Source organism: Danio rerio, chromosome 5, assembly GCF_052040795.2.
Source record: "Danio rerio strain M-AB ecotype USA chromosome 5, GRCz13ab, whole genome shotgun sequence".
Lineage (NCBI taxonomy): Eukaryota > Metazoa > Chordata > Actinopteri > Cypriniformes > Danionidae > Danio > Danio rerio.
Window position 1 is genome coordinate 49,164,216 of NC_141025.1, and position 22,329 is coordinate 49,186,544.

Consider the following 22,329-nt stretch of genomic DNA (forward strand, 5'->3'; position numbering starts at 1 on the left):
AAACATGAAGCTCGTCAAACTGGTTGTGGTGGTGGAGTTGCATCAATCTTTTGTGATTTCCTTAATGTTAATCAGAGAAACGGACTTATGTTTAGCTCCTTTGAAGTATTAGCGCTTAATGTTTAGCTTCCAGATACTATGCAAAAACCTATGTTATCTCTCGCTTTAATCACCATATATAGACCCCCAGGACCCTATGTCAATTTTCTAATAGAATTTTCTGATTTTATTTCTGACTTACTTGTGAAAACTGATAAAATGCTAATTGTAGGTGACTTTAACATCCACATAGATGACGCTAACAATACATTAGGGCTCGCGTTTATGGATTTAATACACTCACTTGGGATAAAGCAAAACGTTGTGGGTCCAACCCATCGCTTAAAGCATACATTAGACCTAATTCTGTCTTATGGAATCGAGGTTATTGACGTAGACATTATACCACAAAGTGATGATATTACAGATCACTACCTCTTACTATATAAGCTGTGTTTACCTGAAATCAGCAAACCCGCTCCAATACTCCGCCCTAGTAGAACTATTGTTCCGTCAACCAAAGATGAATTTATAAATAACTTACCTGATCTTTCTATATTTCGTAATGCACACGCAAACTCAAATGATCTTGATGTAGTAACCAGCAGTATGGATGCCATCTTTACTAGCACACTAAATACTGTATCACCCATCAAATTAAAAAAGGCTAGAGAGATTAAAACTATACCATGGTATAATAGTCATACTCGTGCGCTCAAAACAGCAACCCGCGCCCTGGAACGTAAATAGAATAAAACTAATTTAGAGGTCTTTAGAATTGCGTACAAAGACAGTATGTCCAGCTATAGGAGGGCTCTAAAATCTGCCAGGACCGAGCACCTATGCAAACTGATAGAAAATAATCATAACAATCCTAGATTTTTATTTAACACCATCTCTAAATTAGCAAATAATCGGTCATCCTTGGAACAAACTGTTCCACCGCAAATTAGTAGTGATGACTTCATGAATTTTTTCAATGATAAAATAGAAGGCTTTAGACAGAAAATAAGAGATGCCAAACTTTCTGCACCGGCTTATACTCCAAATCCTGTAAATATTTCATTGAATCATAATAATAACCTACACTGCTTCAAAATCATAGAACAGGAAGAGCTAGATTAAATTATAAATAGCTCTAAACCAGCTACGTGTATGCTGGACTCAATTCCAACAAAATTACTGAAAGAGCTGCTACCTGCTATAGGAGAACCTCTTCTTAACATTATCAACTCTTCTTTATCTATAGGTCATGTTCCAAACTCTTACAAGCTAGCTGTTATTAAGCCTATTATTAAGAAACCACAACTAGACACCAACAACTTAGCTAACTATAGGCCTATCTCAAATCTTCCATTTATGTCTAAAATACTAGAAAAAGTTGTTTCCACTCAATTATGCTCTTTTCTACGGAAGCGTAGAGCTGCCACCCAGGTAAAAAAAATATGAGCTTTATCACGTTTGTACAATATACTTTTCACGTTCTTACAATATAATATCGCGTTTGTACAATATAATATCACGTTTGTACAATATTTCACGTTTGTACAATATAATATCACGTTTGTACAATATAATATCACGTTTGTACAATATACTTTTCACGTTTGTACAATATAATATCACGTTTGTACAATATAATATCACGTTTGTACAATATACTTTTCACGTTCTTACAATATAATATCACGTTTGTACAATATAATTATCACGTTCTTACAATATAATATCACGTTTGTACAATATAATTATCACGTTCTTACAATATATCATGTTTGTACAATATAATTATCACGTTATTTGCCGCCATACGTGCGCACAGATGATGATGTGCGCGCGCGGGACTTTTTTCTCGCGCTGGATCAGTTGAGCGCGCGCGTGAAGATCCCCTGTGCGCTCGCGTATGTAATCTGCTCACGGTTCACTTCTTAAAAGCGCGCAAACATCACTGCTGCGCTCGATTAATATTGGCATTGATTTGCCGACATACCACGTCGACTCCTACGACAAACTGAAGCCCTTTGGAATCTGTATAAATGGAGCCATTGATGGGTTTTCGAGAGCTATGATTTGGCTTCATGCCTTTTCAACAAACAGTGATCCCAAAATTATTGCTGGTTATTTCATAGCAGAAGTTGAAAAGAGGCTTGGGACACCTTCCCGGATTCGCTCCGATCTGGGAACAGAAAATGTCACAATGGCAGACATGCAAAGATTCTTGCGATGGAGTATGGATCATAACGTCAATAACTGTTTTATTACTGGGTCTAGTAATCACAATCAGTAGCTGCAAAATTTCCCCATGTCTTAATTCAAGCATAAAATAGAACTTAATTAATTCTGTAAAACGAGACATTTTCTCACGCTCTGATCGCACCAGTAGCCTAAGCAATAAAGTTTTCACGTAATAACGTGATAATTATATTGTACAAACATGATATTATATTGTAAGAACGTGATAATTATATTGTACAAACGTGATATTATATTGTACAAACGCGATATTATATTGTAAGAACGTGATAATTATATTGTACAAACGTGATATTATATTGTACAAACGTGATATTATATTGTACAAACGTGAAAAGTATATTGTACAAACGTGATATTATATTGTACAAACGCGATATTATATTGTAAGAACGTGAAAAGTATATTGTACAAACGTGATATTATATTGTACAAACGTGATATTATATTGTACAAACGTGAAAAGTATATTGTACAAACGTGATATTATATTGTACAAACGCGATATTATATTGTAAGAACGTGAAAAGTATATTGTACAAACGTGATATTATATTGTACAAACGTGAAAAGTATATTGAACAAACATGATATTATATTGTACAAACGTGATATTATATTGTACAAACGTAATATTATATTGTAAAAACGTGAAAAGTATATTGTACAAACGTGATATTATATTGTACAAACGTGATATTATATTGTAAAAACGTGAAAAGTATATTGTACAAACGTGATATTATATTGTACAAACGTGATATTATATTGTAAGAACGTGAAAAGTATATTGTACAAACGTGATAAAGCTCATATTTTTTTTTACCTGGGTGGCAGCTCTACGCTTCCGTACTTTTCTGCAGACGAACAATATTTTTGAAGTGTTTCAGTCAGGTTTCAGGGCTCATCACAGTACAGAAACCACCTTAGTGAAAAAAAACAATGATTTACTCTTAGCTGCTGACCGAGGGTGCGTCTCGCTATTAGTTTTACTAGATCTTAGTGCGGCATTAGATACCATTGACCACAATATCCTCATAAATCGCTTAAAGTCTACAGGTGTCCAGGGACAGGCTCTACAATGATTTAAGTCACACTTAACTGACCGTTACCAGTTTGTGAATATTAATGGACAGCCTTCACAAGTCAGCCTAGTAAAGTATGGGGTGCCTCAAGGATCAGTTTTAGGCCCTTTACTGTTTACAATTTACATGCTACCTCTGGGAGACATTATTAGAAGACATGGGATCAGCTTTCACTGCTATGCAGATGATACTCAATTATATATTTCAACTAAACCTGACGAGACGTCTGAACTGTCTAAACTAACTGAGTGTATCAAACACATTAAAGACTGGATGACCAACAATTTTCTTCTCTTAAACACTGACAAAACAGAATTATTACTTATTGGGCCTAAATCTTGTACACAGCAGATCTCGCAACTCAATCTACAATTAGAGGGATACAAAGTTAGCTTTAGCTCTACTATAAAAGATCTGGGTGTCATATTAGACAGCAATCTAACTTTTGAAAATCATATATCCCATGTCACAAAAACTGCCTTATTTCATCTGAGAAATATCGCTAAATTACGAAATATGCTATCCATCTCAGATGCAGAAAAGCTAGTCCATGCTTTTATGACTTCGAGGCTGGATTACTGTAATGCTCTATTTGCTGGCTGCCCAGCATCCTCTATTAACAAACTTCAGCTAGTACAAAATGCAGCAGCCAGTGTTCTTACCAGGTCTAGAAAATATGATCATATCACCCTAATTTTATCCTCCTTACACTGGCTGCCTGTTAAGTTTCATATTGAATTTAAAATATTACTTCTTACCTATAAAGCTCTAAATAATCTAGCTCCTGTTTATCTAACCAACCTTCTGTCTCGCTACAATACAACTCGCTTTTTAAGATCTCAAAACTCAGGGCTTCTGGTAGTACCTAGAATAGCAAAATCGAGTAAAGGAGGTCGAGCCTTCTCTTCCATGGCTCCTACACTCTGGAATAGCCTTCCTGATAACGTCCGAGGCTCAGACACACTCTCCCAGTTCAAAACTAGATTAAAGACCTATCTGTTTAGTAAAGCATACACTCAATGCCTCACCTAGTGGGTTCCACACAGGCTTCTGCATCTTGCTTATATACACTATGAACAGCAGCTACGCTAATTATTCTCTTTATTCTCTATTTTTACCTGGGGATACTCATCCCGAGATCCTCAGATTATGCGGAGTCACTGATTGGATCCAAGACCAGCGACGAGATGATCCCAAGGTTTCCATATCCGGGACCAGGCCATATCCTGAGCAGCTGCTGCGCTGATGGTCATGGGGAGTGGAGAACATGTGTCTGATTCCAGCAACGCTCCAGGGACAGACGAGTCTTCGCTGAGGCCATCTTCCAGCCTCCACCGCGGTGACTGAAGCTCTGCACAAGACTTTTGGCCAGCGGAGAAATTAAAATGGTCATGCCCAACTGAGTCTGGTTCTCTGTAGGTTTTTTTCTTCACTCCCATCAGGTGAAGTTTTTTTTCCCTCTCCGCTGTCGCCACTGGCTCGCATGGTTCAGGATTGGTTGAGCTACGCATCGATGAGTTTGCTCTTCAGTGTTTGAACTCTCAGTAATGATTAAATAACACTGAACTGAGCTAAACTAAACTGTACTGAACTTAAACACTAAAAACTGAACTACACTGTTCCAGTTACTATGACCATTTATGTGAAGCTGCTTTGACACAATCTACATTGTAAAAGCGCTATACAAATAAAGCTGAATTGAATTGAATTGAATTGAATCTTACTAAGATCAGCGATTAGATTTTTAAAAGATCTCCATGCTGTTGTGCCAAAACGGCTTCATACAGTGAAATTTGCCTTTAAAATCAAAAGTCCAATCATGTCGCATCATAAAGGTAGCGTAAGACTCCACTTAAACTACTGGATATAAAAAAATCCCCTTCATAAGTGAACTCCTACGTGTGTCTGTATAAACAGACTTTGGGAGTGCTTTAGATGACCAATCACTTCTGAAGATATAAAACAGGCCAATGAAATGCCAATTAAATTGGCGGAGCTTAGCTCCACAGCTGAAACTGATGATCCAATTAGGGCTATATCAGTTGGCTGTGTGAGTTAGCTCGTCAGAATTGTTGCTTCAGACCCGGTCTGAGACTGAAGAACCCTTCTGCTGAGCTGACTTCCAACGTTGAGGAAATAATTTCCTTCACCAGTGCAGGAGAAGATGTTTTAGTGGCGGTTGAGCTGGGTTTCCTGTCCCCTTGGCGTTTTGCTGGTGATCTAAAAGAGCAGTTTCTACAAAGCAGAATTCCCTAAGAGAGCACACGGTCATGCAGCGCGTCTTTTAAAGATGTCGTTTCGACTTTGCATTTCTGGATGCGGTGGTTTCCTCACCCTGGATGACAGGCACGAGTATTGCGTCACATGCTTGGGGGTCCAACTTGTTGATGCGATGCTCGCGGACAGTTCTTGTCCGCATTGCGATGGCTTGACTGTTGTACAACTGAGGTCGTGGCAAGCTATTTCATTAGGGCAATTCACCCCTGCTGTTCCCCGCCAAGCGGTTAGCACTCGGACAGGCCTGAGAGTTACAGTGGGGGCTAATCCGTCGCCTTCTGGCCCGCGGACCCCTCGCTCCTTGCGTTGTTTCTGCTTCGAGTGTGAGACCGCTTAGACGGGTGCTACGTGGGGGTGAAGAAAAAGGCGAAGCCTTCTTCCCCTTCTTCCTGGAGGTACACAGAGAGCTCATGCAGGCATGGAGGGCACCTTTTTCTGCCTGGTCCTCATGCACTCCTGCTTTCACCTCCCTCGATGATGGACCGGCCAGGGGATATGATGCGATTCCCTAGGTGGAGCGTGCTCGCCGCTTCACTCATGGAGATTTGCCCAAACTCCCTTCCAAGGCGTGCAGGTTATCTGAGTCTCTCATGGCCAGAGCCTGCACTGCTGTGGGTCAGGCCACCTCTGCTCTGCACGCTACGGCCACCTATCAACTCTACCATGCTGAGAAGCTGGCCAAGATGCAGGAGGGAGATTCTCCCCTGGGCCTGCTGCATGAGCTCCGCAAGGCAACCGATTATGCTCTCATGACCAACAAATCGGCTGCTTGTGCCCTGGGGAAGACGATGGCCACATTAGTGGTCCAGAAACACCACCTTTGGCTGAGCTTGGCTGATATGAGTGACGTTGACAAAGCTTGCTTTCTTCACTCTGCTGTTGGTTAGCGCTGCTCAGCGCATCGCAGTGGGTCATACAGACGGTCAGACTCGGCTATGCGATTCAGTTCGCCATTCGCCCTCCCAAGTTCACGGGTGTCCTTTTTACGAGGGTTATCCCCGAGAATGCCCCCTGTCTTGCTAGAGGAGATTGCTGTCTTCCTGGCGAAGGATGCAATCGAGCATATTTCAGAGCTTGCGGAGGGTGCCCTAGTGCCTCTGTGCCTTGCGGGCATCCGCATACTCAACTATCTGCCCCTGGACGGACCTGGCTTTTCTAGGGGCCGGATTGCCCCTATGGCTAGTATCCAGGCTTGTTGTTGTAACTACAGATGCCTCCAGCACGGTCTGGGGGACCGTGTACAACGAGCATGCATTAGCATATCAATTGCCTGGAGCTGTTGGCAGTGTATCTGGCTCTCCGCCGCTTTTTACCGGTGCTGGAGCAGAAACACATACTGGTCAAGATGGACAGCATGGTGACGATGGCTTATATCAACCGTATGGTGGGTATACGCTCTCGCCGCATGTCTCAGCTCGCTCACCGTCTGCTCCTTTGGAGTCACACACGGCTTAAATCGATGCGTGCCATCCACATTCCGGGCAAGCTCAACTGTGCAGCCCATGCGCTCTCACGGCATCTAGTGTCCCAAGGAGAGTGGAGACTCCACCCCGATTCGGTCCAGCTGATAAGGGCGCGCTTCGGGGAAGCGCAGATCGATCTGTTTGCTTCCACCGAGAATGCACATTGCCAGCTGTTTTATTCCCTGACCAAGGCCCCCCTCAGCATGGATGTTCTGGCTCACAGCTGGCCATCAGGCATGCGCAAATGTGCGTTTCTCCCAGTGAGCCTAATCGCACAAACTTTGTGCAAAGTCAGGGAGGACGAGGAGCAGTTCTTGTTTGTTGCACCCCTCTGGTCCAACAGGACCTGGGTTTCGGAGCTCACACTCTTCGCGGCGGCCCCTCCTTGGCGCAATAGTCCTCTCTCAGAAACGGGGCACCATCTGGCATCCACACCCAGATCTTTGGAACCTCCAGGTATGGTCCATAGAAGGAGCGTAGAAGACTTAGGTGACTTACCACCTGCGGTACTTAACATCATCACTCAGGCTAGAGCACTCTCTACGAGGCATGCCTAAGCCCTAAAGTGGAGTCTATTCTCTGAGTGGTGCGCTTCTTGCCGAGAAGACCCCCGAACTTCCTTCAGGATAAGCTGGAGCGTAGGCTGTCACCCTTCACACTGAAGGTTTACGTGGCTGCGATCTCCGCTCATCATGACGCGGTAGATGGCAACATGCTCGGGAAGCATGATCTAATCATTCGATTCCTCAGAGGCGCGCGGCGGTTAAATCCGTGCCGCCCCCCTCTCATGCCCTCTTGGGATCTCTCTCTAGTCCTAGCGGGTCTGCAGAGAGATCTGTTCGACCCACTCGAGTCAGTATCACTTAAAATTCTGTCATTAAAGACTCTGCTCTGCTGATCGCATTGGCATCATTCAGGAGAGTTGGATATCTAGAGGCATTTTTGGTCAGCGAACCGTGCATTGAATTCGGGCCCGGTTACTCTCACATTGTCCTGAGACCCCCGCCTGGCTATATGCCCAAGGTTCCTACCACCCCATTTAGAGATCATGCGGTGAAATTGCAAGCGCTGCCTTCGGAGGAGGCCGGCTCAATCCACTCACTGTTTTGTCCCATTCGCTCTTTGCGCCTTTATGTGGAACAAATGCAAAATGTAAGATCATGTGAACAGCTCTTTATCTGTTACGGTGGTCGGCATAAGGGAAGTTTCGTATCAAAACAGAGGTTGGCCCCCTGTTTAGTTGATGCCATCACCCTCAATTATCAATGCCAGGGCAAGCCGCGCCCTCTTAATGTGATCTGATCAGAAGATAACTTAAGAATCAAGATGGGGGGGCTTGAGGAGAAAAGAGAAGGATGACTTTCTCGCATTACCCGCTGGTGTGGTGTAGCTCTGTTTGTCCACCCTTTGTTTGCATTGTCAACAGTGATTTGAATAGAACAGTTGAACAGCTGGTTTCCTGATCTTCTTAGATCAGAAAGTTTATTGTTTTAGTGCCTGACCATTCCCGTGGTCTTGTCTCGTGAAAGTCCTCAAAAGTACTCAGGGTCTGACATTCTAGAGTCTTACAATTTATATATGATCCCATACTCTTCAGCTATACGTTCATGAGGGACCAAACACCACTTAGAGTTTCACGCCCCGGCATTGCGTTTCTTCTCACGAACATTATCTCGACACTCTAAAGTTAGTCAGAGGGTGCAGTGTTAACTAATACTCAATTAGTCTGATTGCCTCCGGCTCACTCATACTAAAAGAGTAGTTAATTTAGTAATTTCCAAACAACTTGCTAATATCAGTGATTAAATGATTAAACAATCTTCATGCTGTCGTGCCACACTGCTCCGTAGAGTCAAATGCATTGATTAACAATCGATATAATCATGTCACAAACATAATGGAAGCACAAACTCAATTATAATCTACCAGATATAAACGATTTCAGGAGAATTCAGAGTGAATCAAAACTTAACACTTTATTTTCTATATGAAAGTTTATCTTGTCAATTACAAAATCAAAAATAAAAAGCCAATTCAGAAATGTCAAACAAACCCTTCACACAAACCCTTGCCTGGAAGTGAGTTTGAGGTGTGAAGCATTTGCTCTGTGCATAGTGGAGAATCTGGCAAAGATTTTATCAAAGCGGAAAAGCAAATCAGTGAAACTGTGAAATATGACTTTAAGACCATTTTACCAATCACACACATGAATTTAGAATGATACAAAACATGAACATAGAGCTACCAGATAAACCATATTAAAAATGTGATTAATCTGCTCTGGTGAAAAAGGTTCAGTAAAGGTCAGGAAGGGGGGCTCAGGGTGATTTAAATAAAACAATTCCCAGGGTTTGATATTATAGAGCCTCACATATTTATATTTATTATATATATATATATATATATATATATATATATATATATATATATATATATATATATATATATATATATATATATATATATATATCTGGGCAAGGCATAAGATGTTCATCTAATTAAAATGTGTTGGGCCGACAATTCCCATAATTCTAAAAAATAGCCCAAACTGTCTGTCAGCAAATCGTCACCTTGAAATTATAAGTTTCCATCTGCGTTCTAAATGATTTTGAGATATTGAGCTTCAAAGTATTTGCATTCCATATAGCAAACAATAAGTGTGTAACAGTTCTCTTTCATACATTACCATGACAGAGACCCTAAATGTTTGCTAAATGTAAATTATCAAAGTTCTCTTACATTTGCAAGTTGGGGTAAAACAAACAGGGCAAATGCAAATGGAACCTTCTAATTCTAAAATGTCATTTTCCGCTTGGTATTATAAGGTTCTATCTGGCAGATCATTAATTGAAGCATTACTTTTTAACGAATACAATCACAAAAATATAAATTGATGTTGTAACAATATGTTGATGCTTGAGAATGTTATATATTTTTTTGCTTTCTATAACATTTAATTATTTTTTAGGATGAATATTTGTTCTTGCTCAAATTTAACACACAAGGATGTGCTAAATATTTTATCCAGTGCAGCTTTTAATTCTCTAAAAAATAATATGGTAGTATTTATTGAATCGTATGCTTTAAATTAACTATTGGTTTATGTTTATTGAATTTTATGCTTTATGTACTTTTGAATTATATTTATGGAATTATATGCCCCATTAATTAAATTAAGTTTTTGCTTTTCAAGGTTTAGGGGCTCTATTTTGACGGTCTATGAGCAGAGCGCAAAACGCAGGGCGCAAATGCTTTCAGGGCGTGTCAGGACGCATTTTTGCTAATTTAAGGACAGGAAATCTGCCTTGCACCGCGGCGCATAGTCTAAAAGGGTTGAGTTTATTTTCTTAATGAGTTATAGGTGTGTTTTGAGAATAAACCAATTAGAGTCTCATCTCCCATTCCCTTTAATAGTCAGCTGTCGCATCAAGAGCGCATTCGCTATTTACAGGACGCAAAGTAAGTCTAAGTGGAAAAAATGAGCATTTCACAAGCAAACAGTTAACAGTTTTTTAACAGAAAACTGTTAAACAGAGCATCTACTGCGTGAGAATGAGAGATAATGGATCACTTTCACTTTCGCTCTTGGATAGGGAAACCTTTACGCACAGACATCAATTAGTCTATAAATAAATACTTTTGTTTGTTAAGCGCAAATATTCGTTTCAAAACTATTTCTAAATTCAGTTCTAATTTTCAGCAAACAAATAAATGAATAATAATAGCAAAATGTGCTCAAAAACCTGAGTTTTATCCTAACACACATTCTGTGCCCCATATGGTCTAAAACAGGTGGGCAAATCTAAGCTTGTTTTTAATAAAACAAATATAAATATGGATATAATAAATAATACTGCTAATAATAATAACATTATGCAAAAGCAAATTGTTATGAAATAACTGAAAAAGCCTCCCAAGATGAAGAAGACATAAAAGCAGTGGTTTTTCATATTTAATAATATGTAATATGTAAATATATAATAATATGTTTTGTAATATTTAATCCTTTATATTTATATTCTATATCTATTCTTATTATATCCTATATATGTCCTTAATATTTACAAATTTTTCATATGTAAAGATATTTGCCTATTGCTCTCTTGTGCGTATTAAGCAGTGCGTAAGCGAGGTGCAACTCTGCGCCGGAGTTTAGACCGGGTTAGTTTTGGTCTAATGAAAAATCTATTATAGTTTCTCAAAATAGCAACGCGCCAGCAGTCCGCCTCAGAACGCCTTCCTTTTTAGACCAGAACGCCTATGGGTGCACAAATGAGCGCTAATGCATTTGCTATTTAAACAGCATAGCGCAACGCCCCAAAACGACTCTTGCGCCAAGCTGAAACTACCAAAAGACTACTGCACCATGCCTTGCGCCACACTGCGCCGGGTGTATGATAGGGCCCTTAATATCGAAATTAAAGACTTTAAAGGAAAACAGACAATGAGCTAATGAATTTGTTAAATACTGAAAAATGTTTCACTGACTATGTATAAACAAATAAAAATATATTTTACATTTAATATGTTACTTTTTTTTTCTTAATAACTGTTTCTTTTTCAACAATGTAAAATGTAACATTTTTATCTTAATGTCAAAAAATGCTTCTAAATCACCACATTTACACACATTTCAGATTTTTTGTCTTGGTTTCGTGTAGTGCAGCATTATTTAATTAATTCAAAATTCATGTTTCTTTCTGGTCTTTCCCACTGTCAATAATGCAGTCCAGTGAATTGACACAGAAAAAACCTTATAGAGCCAATCTAGAGTTTGACTTTTTAGATAAAACCTTTTGTTTTTTAAATAAAAATGTCTTCAAATGTAAACAACTTATACAAAAACATCACATAATGTAAGATGTCGTTTAATTTGAATATGTGAATAATAAATTGACAAAAATGTCAGATAGAATCTTTTAATTCTAAACTGATGAAATGTAGATTTGTACATCGGCGCACCCGTTCACACAGATCTGCCATTTGTGCGCATACACAGTTCACATGCACACGTATGGAGACCCAGAAGGGACGTGATGGTGGAGAAAAAAAAAATGGATGGGAGAAAAAAAAATAGGTAAACATATTTTAAAAGTTTTTGAGTTCACTTGCAAAACTGTTGTTCGACAAACACTTCACTTCATACATGACAACCCTCCTGTTTTTGCTGGGATTGTCCCATATTTTACCATTATATCCTATTATTGCTATATATATATATATATATATATATATATATATATATATATATATATACTGATTCAGAGGTTGCATATGCGCTCAGCTTTAATGGAAAAAGTGAATTCAGACATTTTTATATTAATTTCAACATGCTTTTAAGATTAAAAATATGAGAGAAATATGGGAAATTACCTAATATTAGGATATAATGATAAAATATGGGACAATCCTGGCAAGAGCAGGAGGGTTGTCATGTATAAAATAAATTGTTTGTCGAACAACAGTTTTGCGAAGGAACGCAAAACATATTTGCATTCCCTAACAATACATATTTGTAAGATAATGCAAAACATGTTTGCGAGGGAACGCAAAAACTTTTAAAAAAATGTTTACTTATCACTTGTTTTTTTTTTCTCTCTCTCACCCATTTTTCTTTTCTTCTACCCATATTTTTTTCTCCACCATCACGACCCTTCAGGGTCTCCTTACACACGAGACAGTGAGAGTGATAAAAACAACTGCTTAATCAAAACTTTTTAAAATCCTAAATCAATATCAGAGTTACTTTTGTACACAGGAGGAAGGACGACACCATGGCTAAAGTATTTCCTTTAGACAGGCAGTGTCATGTTTTAAAACTATTTTAGTCACACAAAGATTATGTAGACTGTGTTGTTTTATAAATGGGTTATATGCACAGAAGTGTTGTCCAGCCACTGAATACTTCTGGCAAATGATTAATGTGACTTCAATTTTATAAGAAACCTTTTACAGCACAAGGTAGATTTTTATTTAGTTTAACGGTAAAAGTAAATAGTGATATTCTGCCTAGCTTGCTTTACTAAGCTGAAGTTGGTTTTATATTGACATCACATTGGTTCATCTTTGAAAAATTACAACCTGTGACATGCTTCCTATATTGTTTATTGTGCTACTTTAAATATTCAGTCTGAAATAGCATGTAAGTATGGCTTAGTAATAAGTGTAATACCTGCACCCCTCCGGCCAACTACTACTAAGCAAATAGTAGCTGCTTTAGGACAAAGCTTGTGAGAGACCAGTGATCCTTGCATGCATAAAATATTGCCCATTATGACAAGTTTTGCTTGCTACATAACTGAAGACCTGCTAGATAAAATACAGTATTACATTCAAATTGTAGTATTATGAAGTACTATAACGTTTTCTAACTGGTGACTTGACTTGATCTAGTGGGTTGTCTACTGTCAACTTTAAGGTGCATGTTTGTGATTTCAGGAGGCAGGGGAGGAACTGTTTTCAAAGCTATTATGCTAACGGTTAGCATTTTGGCAGAAAACCTAAACAATATTATTGACATTTAGTATAGGTAAACAATTCCTAAAGTAGGCCTATGTTACTTAAAAAAAAACAAGTAAATTGTCTTCCAATGAACGGAACACAGAAACAAACAAAAAACCTTACAAATGTTGAAATGCACTGTTATCGTGTGGTTGTTTTGAAATTATTTGAAGGTACCAAGGAGAGAAGGAGAGAAAATTGAACCACAAATAACCTTTTGATTTAGTGAAACATGAGAATTATCTAAGAATATCAGACACAGGCGGTAATCTTGTGACTTTCAACCGCATTGGTGCGTATACTTTGCAAAAACCGATTCGCGATGAAAGAAGAAATGCACTGTTGAGCTCACAGCAAGGCAGAGAGCACTATGGTACATTTGTGTGATTCCATATCAAGGGCGAGGGAGGTGATAAACAAACTTTGATGTTGTGCTGAACAGCAGTGCGCATCGTCTTCCCTGAGTCGGCGCTCAGGTATAAGCAGTCAGCACTTCAGTTTTCACAATGTGATGCACACACACGCACAAAAACCCTCCTCCCCTTTAGTTCTTTCCCTCTGAGACTGAGTGCAGAAGACCAGGCCAATAAAGGGGATGGTGCTGGAAATACAGAGATCAAAATTCCCTGACGACACCAATGATAATGCAGTTGATTGAACCAAAACATTCTGTGCAGGACAATGAAACACTCAACACTACAAACTTTTGTTTGGCAGTGACCTAAAAACTACAAATATTATAGATAATCTGTTGTTTTTAATAAATACATAGTTCACTCTAGGGAACTCTACGCTGCGTCTCTTTTAGGAGACACAATGGAATACCATCCCTCTCTTATAACCTTCTGAAGCACAGGTGTAATCAATCCAATGTAATTGGCGGGACGCAACATGCGTGTGGCGTCAGACCAAAGGTATAAAAGCCCCACACACACAGTGAACTTCAGCTTTTTCTCTCTTCACTCTGCGAATGGGTTCGTTGATTTTTGAAGCACTCACAGCACTAATAAGGCACTACAAAAACAATTTATACTAAATAAAAGCACACACTTTCATTTTCTATTTAAAAAGTAGTAAAATAGAAAAGAAATTTAGATCATGTATTCCTCCATGTCCTCGTTTCATCACAGAACAGGACACATATGAGTTGTGTGTGCAGTGCCTTGGTCAGGAACACGCATAGTCAGCCCTTGAGGGGGGTGGCTGTGTGCATTGCGATTTACTTCATGGCCGAGTGCTGAGAAGTCGCCGCGCTCTGTTTGATAAAGATTCGGCGACAGGCGTGCCTCGCGGCACTGGTCCCGCCCTTGCTGAGGCCGAGCGGCGATTAATGTCGTGGGGATCGCAGCTCGATCTGGTAGAAAAGATGGAGACAAGCTCGAGGACTTCTCCTCCTTCTACTGTCAGATCGAGGTCCAGTCAGCGCGAGCTGGAAGCCCGTTCATGGGCTTCTTACTTTCGTGCTGATGGGCGGCTGCTCCGCCTCCCGGCTTCTGAGGGAGTCGAGAGTATGGAGGGCCTTCGGGGCCAAAATGACGTTCCCCCATTATGCCCCAAATATGATGAGCTGGCAGAGCTCCTGGCCAATGTAACAGCTAAATATAACTTGGAAGTGGAGAGGCAGGAAGTGCGTCAAAAAACTGGTTTATTTGATAAACTCATCCTGCCATCACGAGACAGGCCTCTGATATCATCTTATATCATCACATCAAATAATCGGTATTTAAAAGGGGGAAAAATAAAAATAGATTTAATATATTACTTTATATTAGACACATCTGGTGCTTGTATTTGCTCCTGCTATACGTCCACAACTTTACACATTGGGTTAAATTAGGCTTTACAATTTCCATGTTCAGTCCTTTTTTTCCACTGTATCTTTTTAAGAAAAAGGCAGCAGCATTAAAACCTGTCATTCAATCAGAAGACAAAGTCAAAGCCGAGCTGACAGCCAATCTTTCCTAGGCTCAGCAAAACTAGCAAAAATACCTCTGTATCAGTGGCGTAGCGGACAGGCCCGCAGGGCACGCACCGCGGGGGGCCCCATTTCGTCGCGATTTTCAATAATTGATAATTCAGGAACCGCAATAATCAAACTCTTGGGAACAACTGTGGTCGGAACCAAAGTTCCCAGGTCTGTGTTCTCTGAACACCTCTCAAGTGGTGGACTACTTCATTCTGATTGCTTGCCGCCGAACCGCGTCATAGCCAATGAAGACGCGCCGCTGTTTCTCGCCACAGGTTCTCGTTAAAAAATGAATGACTTCTGGCTACTTTGACGCTCTCGCCGCTTTCGGTTTGTGATCGCTCCTTACCGTACGTTCACACCGAAAGTGGCGAGAGCGTCAAAGTAGCCGGAAGTCATTCATTTTTAATGAGAGCCGGCGGCAATACGCGGCGATAAGCGACGAGGATCAGCGCGGCGCGTCTTCGCCGGCGTGAGCGTCGAGGAGAGTTGAAATGAAGTCAACTTTATGGTAATGAGCTATGACGCGGTTCGGCGGCAAGCAATCAGAATGAAGACGTCCATCGCTTGATAGCAGTTCAGAGAACACAGACCTGTGAACTTTGGTTCCGACCACAGTTGTTCCCATGGGTTTGATTATTGCGGTCGCCGGATTTCCAATTATTTACATTTTTTTCCTACAGGAACATGCATTAAATAAGTTACTGGCGAGTTACTGATGTTCATTAATGTTATATATTTTTCTTAAAAAAGCGGGAATCTCACGCGATGTGACAGTACAAAATAGTACTGCTGCTTCAGGATATTTCAGACATATGGACACATATTGGATAAATAGAGCAAAGCCACACGCAACTTGATCTTCCATTGTTGTATGAATTTGATAAGAAGTGCGCAACATTTTCACGCTAGAAACATGTTTTATGCAGGAATGTAACTGATATGCTGCAACGGCTCCTTTAAATATGAGATCAATGTAGCGAGTTTTGACGCTCTCGCCGCAGGAGCTGAAGGCAGAGAGCGTTGTCGCCAGGGCGGCCAGAGCGACCTTGGACGCTCTCGCCGCTTTCGGTGTGAATGTAAGGTTAGTTTGTGAAGGATTCCCCGCGTTGTCGATCCACCCCGCCTATTTTTCCCGCTCCTCAATTTGTGACATAGATATGTACACTAGATATCGCATAGGGACCCTGAGCATGCGTCTAAAGCGCCGCCACATTGGTACAGTGCTCCCAGGACAAATGTCATTCAACCGCACTAGTCAGGAGGACAGTGTTATTATGTGAAGATGCGGGACTTTAGCGCTGTCTACGGGTGTAGTAATGAGCAAACAAAGAAAACAAAGGCAGAACATTTCATAGGTAAGATTAAGTTTTTTTCTGTTTTTGTATGTTCTAAAATCTGTGCTAATCAGGTAACGTTATTGAGGATAACAGTCACTTACTACATTCATTATAAGGCAAAGTAGCTCCAACTCGCACTAAACACTCTGCTTATGCTAGTTTTGTTGAATAAAATCAGCAAACAATGCAAAAGAAATATGACAACAAGATGCTGCGCTGCCAGAAACTTGCATTATTGTCTGCTAGTGAAAAGCAGGTCACATACCAGGGGCCTCATGTATCAACGCTGCGTACGCACAAAAACTTTGCGTACGCCAGGTTTCACGCTCAGAATCGCTCACGTTTGGATTTACTAACAATGAACTGAATGTGGGAATGTGCGCAGGTTCACGGCAGCTTTCTGACAGGCGTACGCACATTTTTTGTGCGTGTCTGTTTTATTTCCATTGGGGACTCCTAGAGGCAGTTGTGTTAAATTCCTCTCTACAAAGTGTCTGATCCTTGCAATGGCAGCTGTATGAGACGGGTTCATATAGTAGGTATGTAAGATTTCCATACCATACAGTTGACCAGCTAAACATTAAAGCACAATTTGCAGCGGTCGCCTGTTTTCCCAATGTAATCTGAGCGATCTACTGCACGCACATTGCTATAAAGACACTATCTGAAGATGAATTTGCATGCGTGAATCAGAAACATTTCCATTCAATAAATGTGCAAATAAAATATGATGCACAAACTTATTGATGATTCCTACTTGTCTTTCTCTTGATAAATAGTGGGCAAAATCTGATATGTAGCGGGGAAAAAAAGAAAGAATTCATTAGACGCTGGATTCGAGCCGAGTTAATGCTCGAACATGTCAGTACATGATCACATGCTTCTTATGAGGTGCGCCACTGAGACTGCTAAAGGTACTGCAACATTTTTCAGTTATAAACCACACTATTTCTGTTTTAAATGCACTCAGTGCGATGTTCAGACCCAACTGTGTTAACCGTATCAGCTAAACTCTCCCACTCTATTTTTTTCTTTTGTTGTTAATTCCGGAGAACAAACTTGCAAATAACACCGCTTTTCTCCGGTCTACCTCCGAAAGCAGCACCTCCAATTCACATTCTGTTCAAAGTTTCTCTTTTTGCTTGATTTTGCCGTTGCTTTTTCGTTGGGTTTTGCCATTAGCATAGTCATTAGCATATTCATACGGGGGAGGAGGCAGGGAGGGGTTTTGTGCTCGTGCATGTTGCGCTCAGTTTCACGTTCATTCAGATGTACAAAAGAATATGCGTGAGATTCGGCGTACGCAGTGTTTCATACATCTGAAATTTTTTCTGCGTATGCACATTTACAGCTTTGTGCGTACGCAATGTTTTAGTAAGTCTTCGTACATGAGGCCCCAGAAGCGCCGCTCGGCGGCGCGCCGCGCAGCGCCATGTATTTTAGAATTCTAAACATAGGTTTCTATCAGGATACACACACCGGTGCAGCAAGTCGGCGGCGCCCGGCGACGGCTCAGGATGCAGTTCATTTTTCAGCCGCGCCACAGAGCGCCATCTGATTAGTTTCATGTTAAATATCATTCGAATGTGCGCGTCTGGTGTGTGATACCTTAAACTGTCATGTACGCGCCGTGTCGCGGCGCCGAGCGGCGCTTCTGGTGTGCGACCTGCTAAAGAGTCGTTCAGGGGATTCATTCACAAACGAATCGCTCCCTCCGTCAGTATGAGAAGTGAAAGCAGGAGAGGAGCTGTGTTTCAGGACACGGATTAGATTAAATTTAACAGGGAGGGTGAATAGTACATTTCTGTACACACAAACACAAGCTTTTTGTCAGAAATGCCAGTGCGGTCACTGATCCATCAATGTAGAAAAGTGATGTAAAATTATAATTTTCATTAAAAAAATTGCATACTAGCATCCAGGAAAACTCCCGATCATAGATATATGTGTGTATCTCTGTATAAACTCACCCCCCCACCCCCGGCCCGCTTTCGACAGGGGGCCCCGTCGGTGATCCCTGCAGGGGGGCCTCCGCATGTTGCGCTACGCCACTGCCTCTGTATTCCTGCAAGTGCAATATTTACACAAATATTTCTTATTCAAATCTTCAGCAACACTATTTAACTCATGAATTTGTTTTACATTTATTTACACCTTGACCGATTTTTGTATGACATGGCCATTAAAAATACAATGTTGCTTAACCAGATGGTTTTTCAAGTTACTTTTAAAGAGAATGTTACTTCAGTCATGTTGTTGTAATATTTTGAGAAGACTAGTAACACAATAAAATAAAATCGAAAAAGTGAATCGGTCAAACTTTATAAAAAACCTAGATTTTTTTTTTTTTTTGCTAAACCGCCCAGCCCTAGCTGCAGTCCTTTAATTATGACGCCAGATTAGGAGCCCTTGAATCTGCTTTGCCCAGTGCGGGCACTAGATGCACACGTACATCATACGTCTACTTGGCGTACAACAGAATAGTTGTTTGTTTTGTATGGCTCACCCAAAATGGAGGCGCCAGCATCTAAGCAGTCTCTGAGCCGGTGGATAGTCGAGGCTATTTCACTAGCATATGAAGCCCTGCATCGGCCTCTACCTGAGGCAATCAGGGCTCACTCAACCAGGAATATGGTGGCTTAGAAAGCCTTTCGTTCTGGTCAGTCCCTGACTGGCATCTGTAACGCAGCTAGGTGGTCTACCCTGCATACCTTTGTAAGGTTTTATCAGTTGGACCTGGACCCTACTCCGCGTTCCAGTGTCCTAGCAATATAAGGAGAACTCATCCCCGGCATGTAAAACTATGGCGTGTTTGTGATAGCATTCCCATTATGTCTCCTAAAAGAGACGCAGCGTAGAGTTCCCGAGAGGGAACGTCTCAGGTTACGAATGTAACCATGGTTCCCTAAGGGAACGAGACGCTGTGTCGCGTTGCCATACTTTTTCACACCTGGTGCTCCGTTCGAGAGGTATAAGCTGAAGTTCACTGTGTGTGTGGGGCTTTTATACCTTTGGTCTGACGCCACACGCACGTTGCGTCCCGCCAATTACATTGGATTGATTACACCTGTGCTTCAGAAGGTTATAGGAGAGGGATGGTATCCCATTGTGTCTCCTAAAAGAGACACAGGGTCTCGTTCCCTTAAGGACCCATGGTTACATTCGTAACCTGAGACGTTTTATTTATTCATTAATTTTCTTCTCAGCTTAGTCCCCTCATAAATCTGGGGTCGCCACAGCGGAATAAACTGCCAACCCATCCAGCATATGTTTTACGAAGCAGATGCCCTTCCAGCTGCAACCCATCACTGGAAAACACATACACACTCATACACTACGGTCAAGTTTAGCATCACCTGTACCACGTCTTTGGACTTTTGGGGGAAACCAGAGCACCCGAAAAAAAAATTTTGCGAACACAGGGAGAACATGCAAACTCCACACAGAAATGCCAACTAACACAGCCGAGACTCGAACCAGCGACCTTCTTGCTATGAGGCGAACGTGCTACATAGATATTTTTTATTAATATTATTTATTCCTTGGCATTAACCAATGCTGTTCACATAAAATGATGATATATGATTATGATGAAATGAGATCCATAGCTATCTGTTTTACTTTGTCTGTTTGTAGTTTTCAAAATAAGAGTCCTACATACATAGTATGTTCAAGCAAGCTTAGATAAATAGTTTATGGTCAACACCTCTAATTTATCAGGTAAGGGCCTCAGTGACGCTTCTATTGTTTTGAATTTATGGCTGTTTGTTCCGAGTTGAGTATTTATGGATCTTTTAGCCAAGACACCACGTTAAAGCATCTCTGAGACTTATGCTGTAATGTACATCTCTGGTCAGGTATGCATCTCTAACTCTTTTGATTGATTTTTGAGTAATGGATGTTCTTTTTTTACAGTATCATCTCTGAATTGGCTTTCTGATTGTTTTATTATGTAATTGGCATAATACAATTTTACCAGACAAATAAAATGTTAAGTTTTGAATTATTCTGAATTCTCCTGAAATCTTTTAGTAGATTAAGTGGAGTCTTACGCTACCTTCATGAGGCGCACATTTGACTGTAAGGAGTCATTTTGACACAACAGCATAGAGATGTATAATCAACTAATTGCTAAAAGTAGAAAGATGAATGGGCTTGGCTAAATTTGCTATTTTTTTAGGAATGAGTGAGCAGTTTGCAACCAGCCTATTTGAATATAAGTCAATCCTGCTCCCCCGGACTAATTTCAGAGTGTCGACATACTGTCCGTAAGAAGATACGCAAACCCGGGGCGTGGAACTCTGAGCGGCATTTGCTTCCTAATGAACATACAACTGAAGAGAAAGGGAACAGATATAAATCAAAAACTTTAAACTGAGTCATAAATGATGAATGTGAGCCGTTCTTTCAAATAGAAATACAGTCTAAATTTTAGGATCACATAAAATTTGAGTCAGATTAATTTCAAAGCTAAAAACTTTTTTTTTTCTGAAGCATTAGAAAAGGCTAACATGCATTTAACCTTTGACCATGCTGTTGGTTTCGTCATTGGGCTAATAGATGGACTTCTACAATGGTGTGGTGTCTAAAGCATTTACTCAATGTCATTAGCTCATCTTCTCGGTGGAATTGGTATTTAGCGGCTTTTGCATCTGAACTCTTCATACATATATATATATATATATATATATATATATATATATATATATATATATATATATATATATATATATATATATTAGTGCTGTCAATCGATTAAAAAATTTTACTAATTAATCGCACCTTTTTAAAAAAATTGATCACGGTTAATCGCATTTAAAATACTAAAACTTGTAATTTCGGCTATTTAAATGTAAAATTAATGTAAACGCAAGACAAAAAATATTTAAATTCAAAATATAATTGTTTATTAGAATTAAAATTAAAAATATAATTGTTTAATAGATTTTTTGTTTAACTTGTAACACCGATTTCTTCATGTAAACAACATACCCTCAATAAACCATCAAGATCCTGGCTTGACAGCCATATTTATTACAGAAATGAAAACACAGGCATGTTAATAACATTTCAATTTAAAAAAAAATCAATGCCAATAAAGAAAACATTGATTTCCATGTTGGATTCTGAGTGGACTGCAAAAAATGCCAAAATACAGGAATTTCAGATATGGAAAATGAAAAATTATAATAATAAACTATAGAATACAAACTGTTGCACTCATTGTAAAGTTTTATTGCTGTGAGTTGAGAACATTAATTATAGAGTAGAAACAATTTTGCTTAATCCTCCTTTACATTCATCCAGTTGCCAAGACTAGGAGTATCCCGCAAGTGCACAGAGACTCCCGAATGCCCGCAAATGAATCATAATTTCTTGCAAACCGGTCGTTAAATACATTGCAC

The 22,329-nt window shown here is 40.0% G+C and overlaps 1 long non-coding RNA gene across 1 annotated transcript in view; it reads left to right on the forward strand.

Annotated features, from left to right (window-relative positions):
• The window catches only part of LOC147844362 (uncharacterized), a 230,886-nt gene that overhangs the window by 95,590 nt on the left and 112,967 nt on the right, over positions 1-22,329 (forward strand). The window lies entirely within an intron of this gene.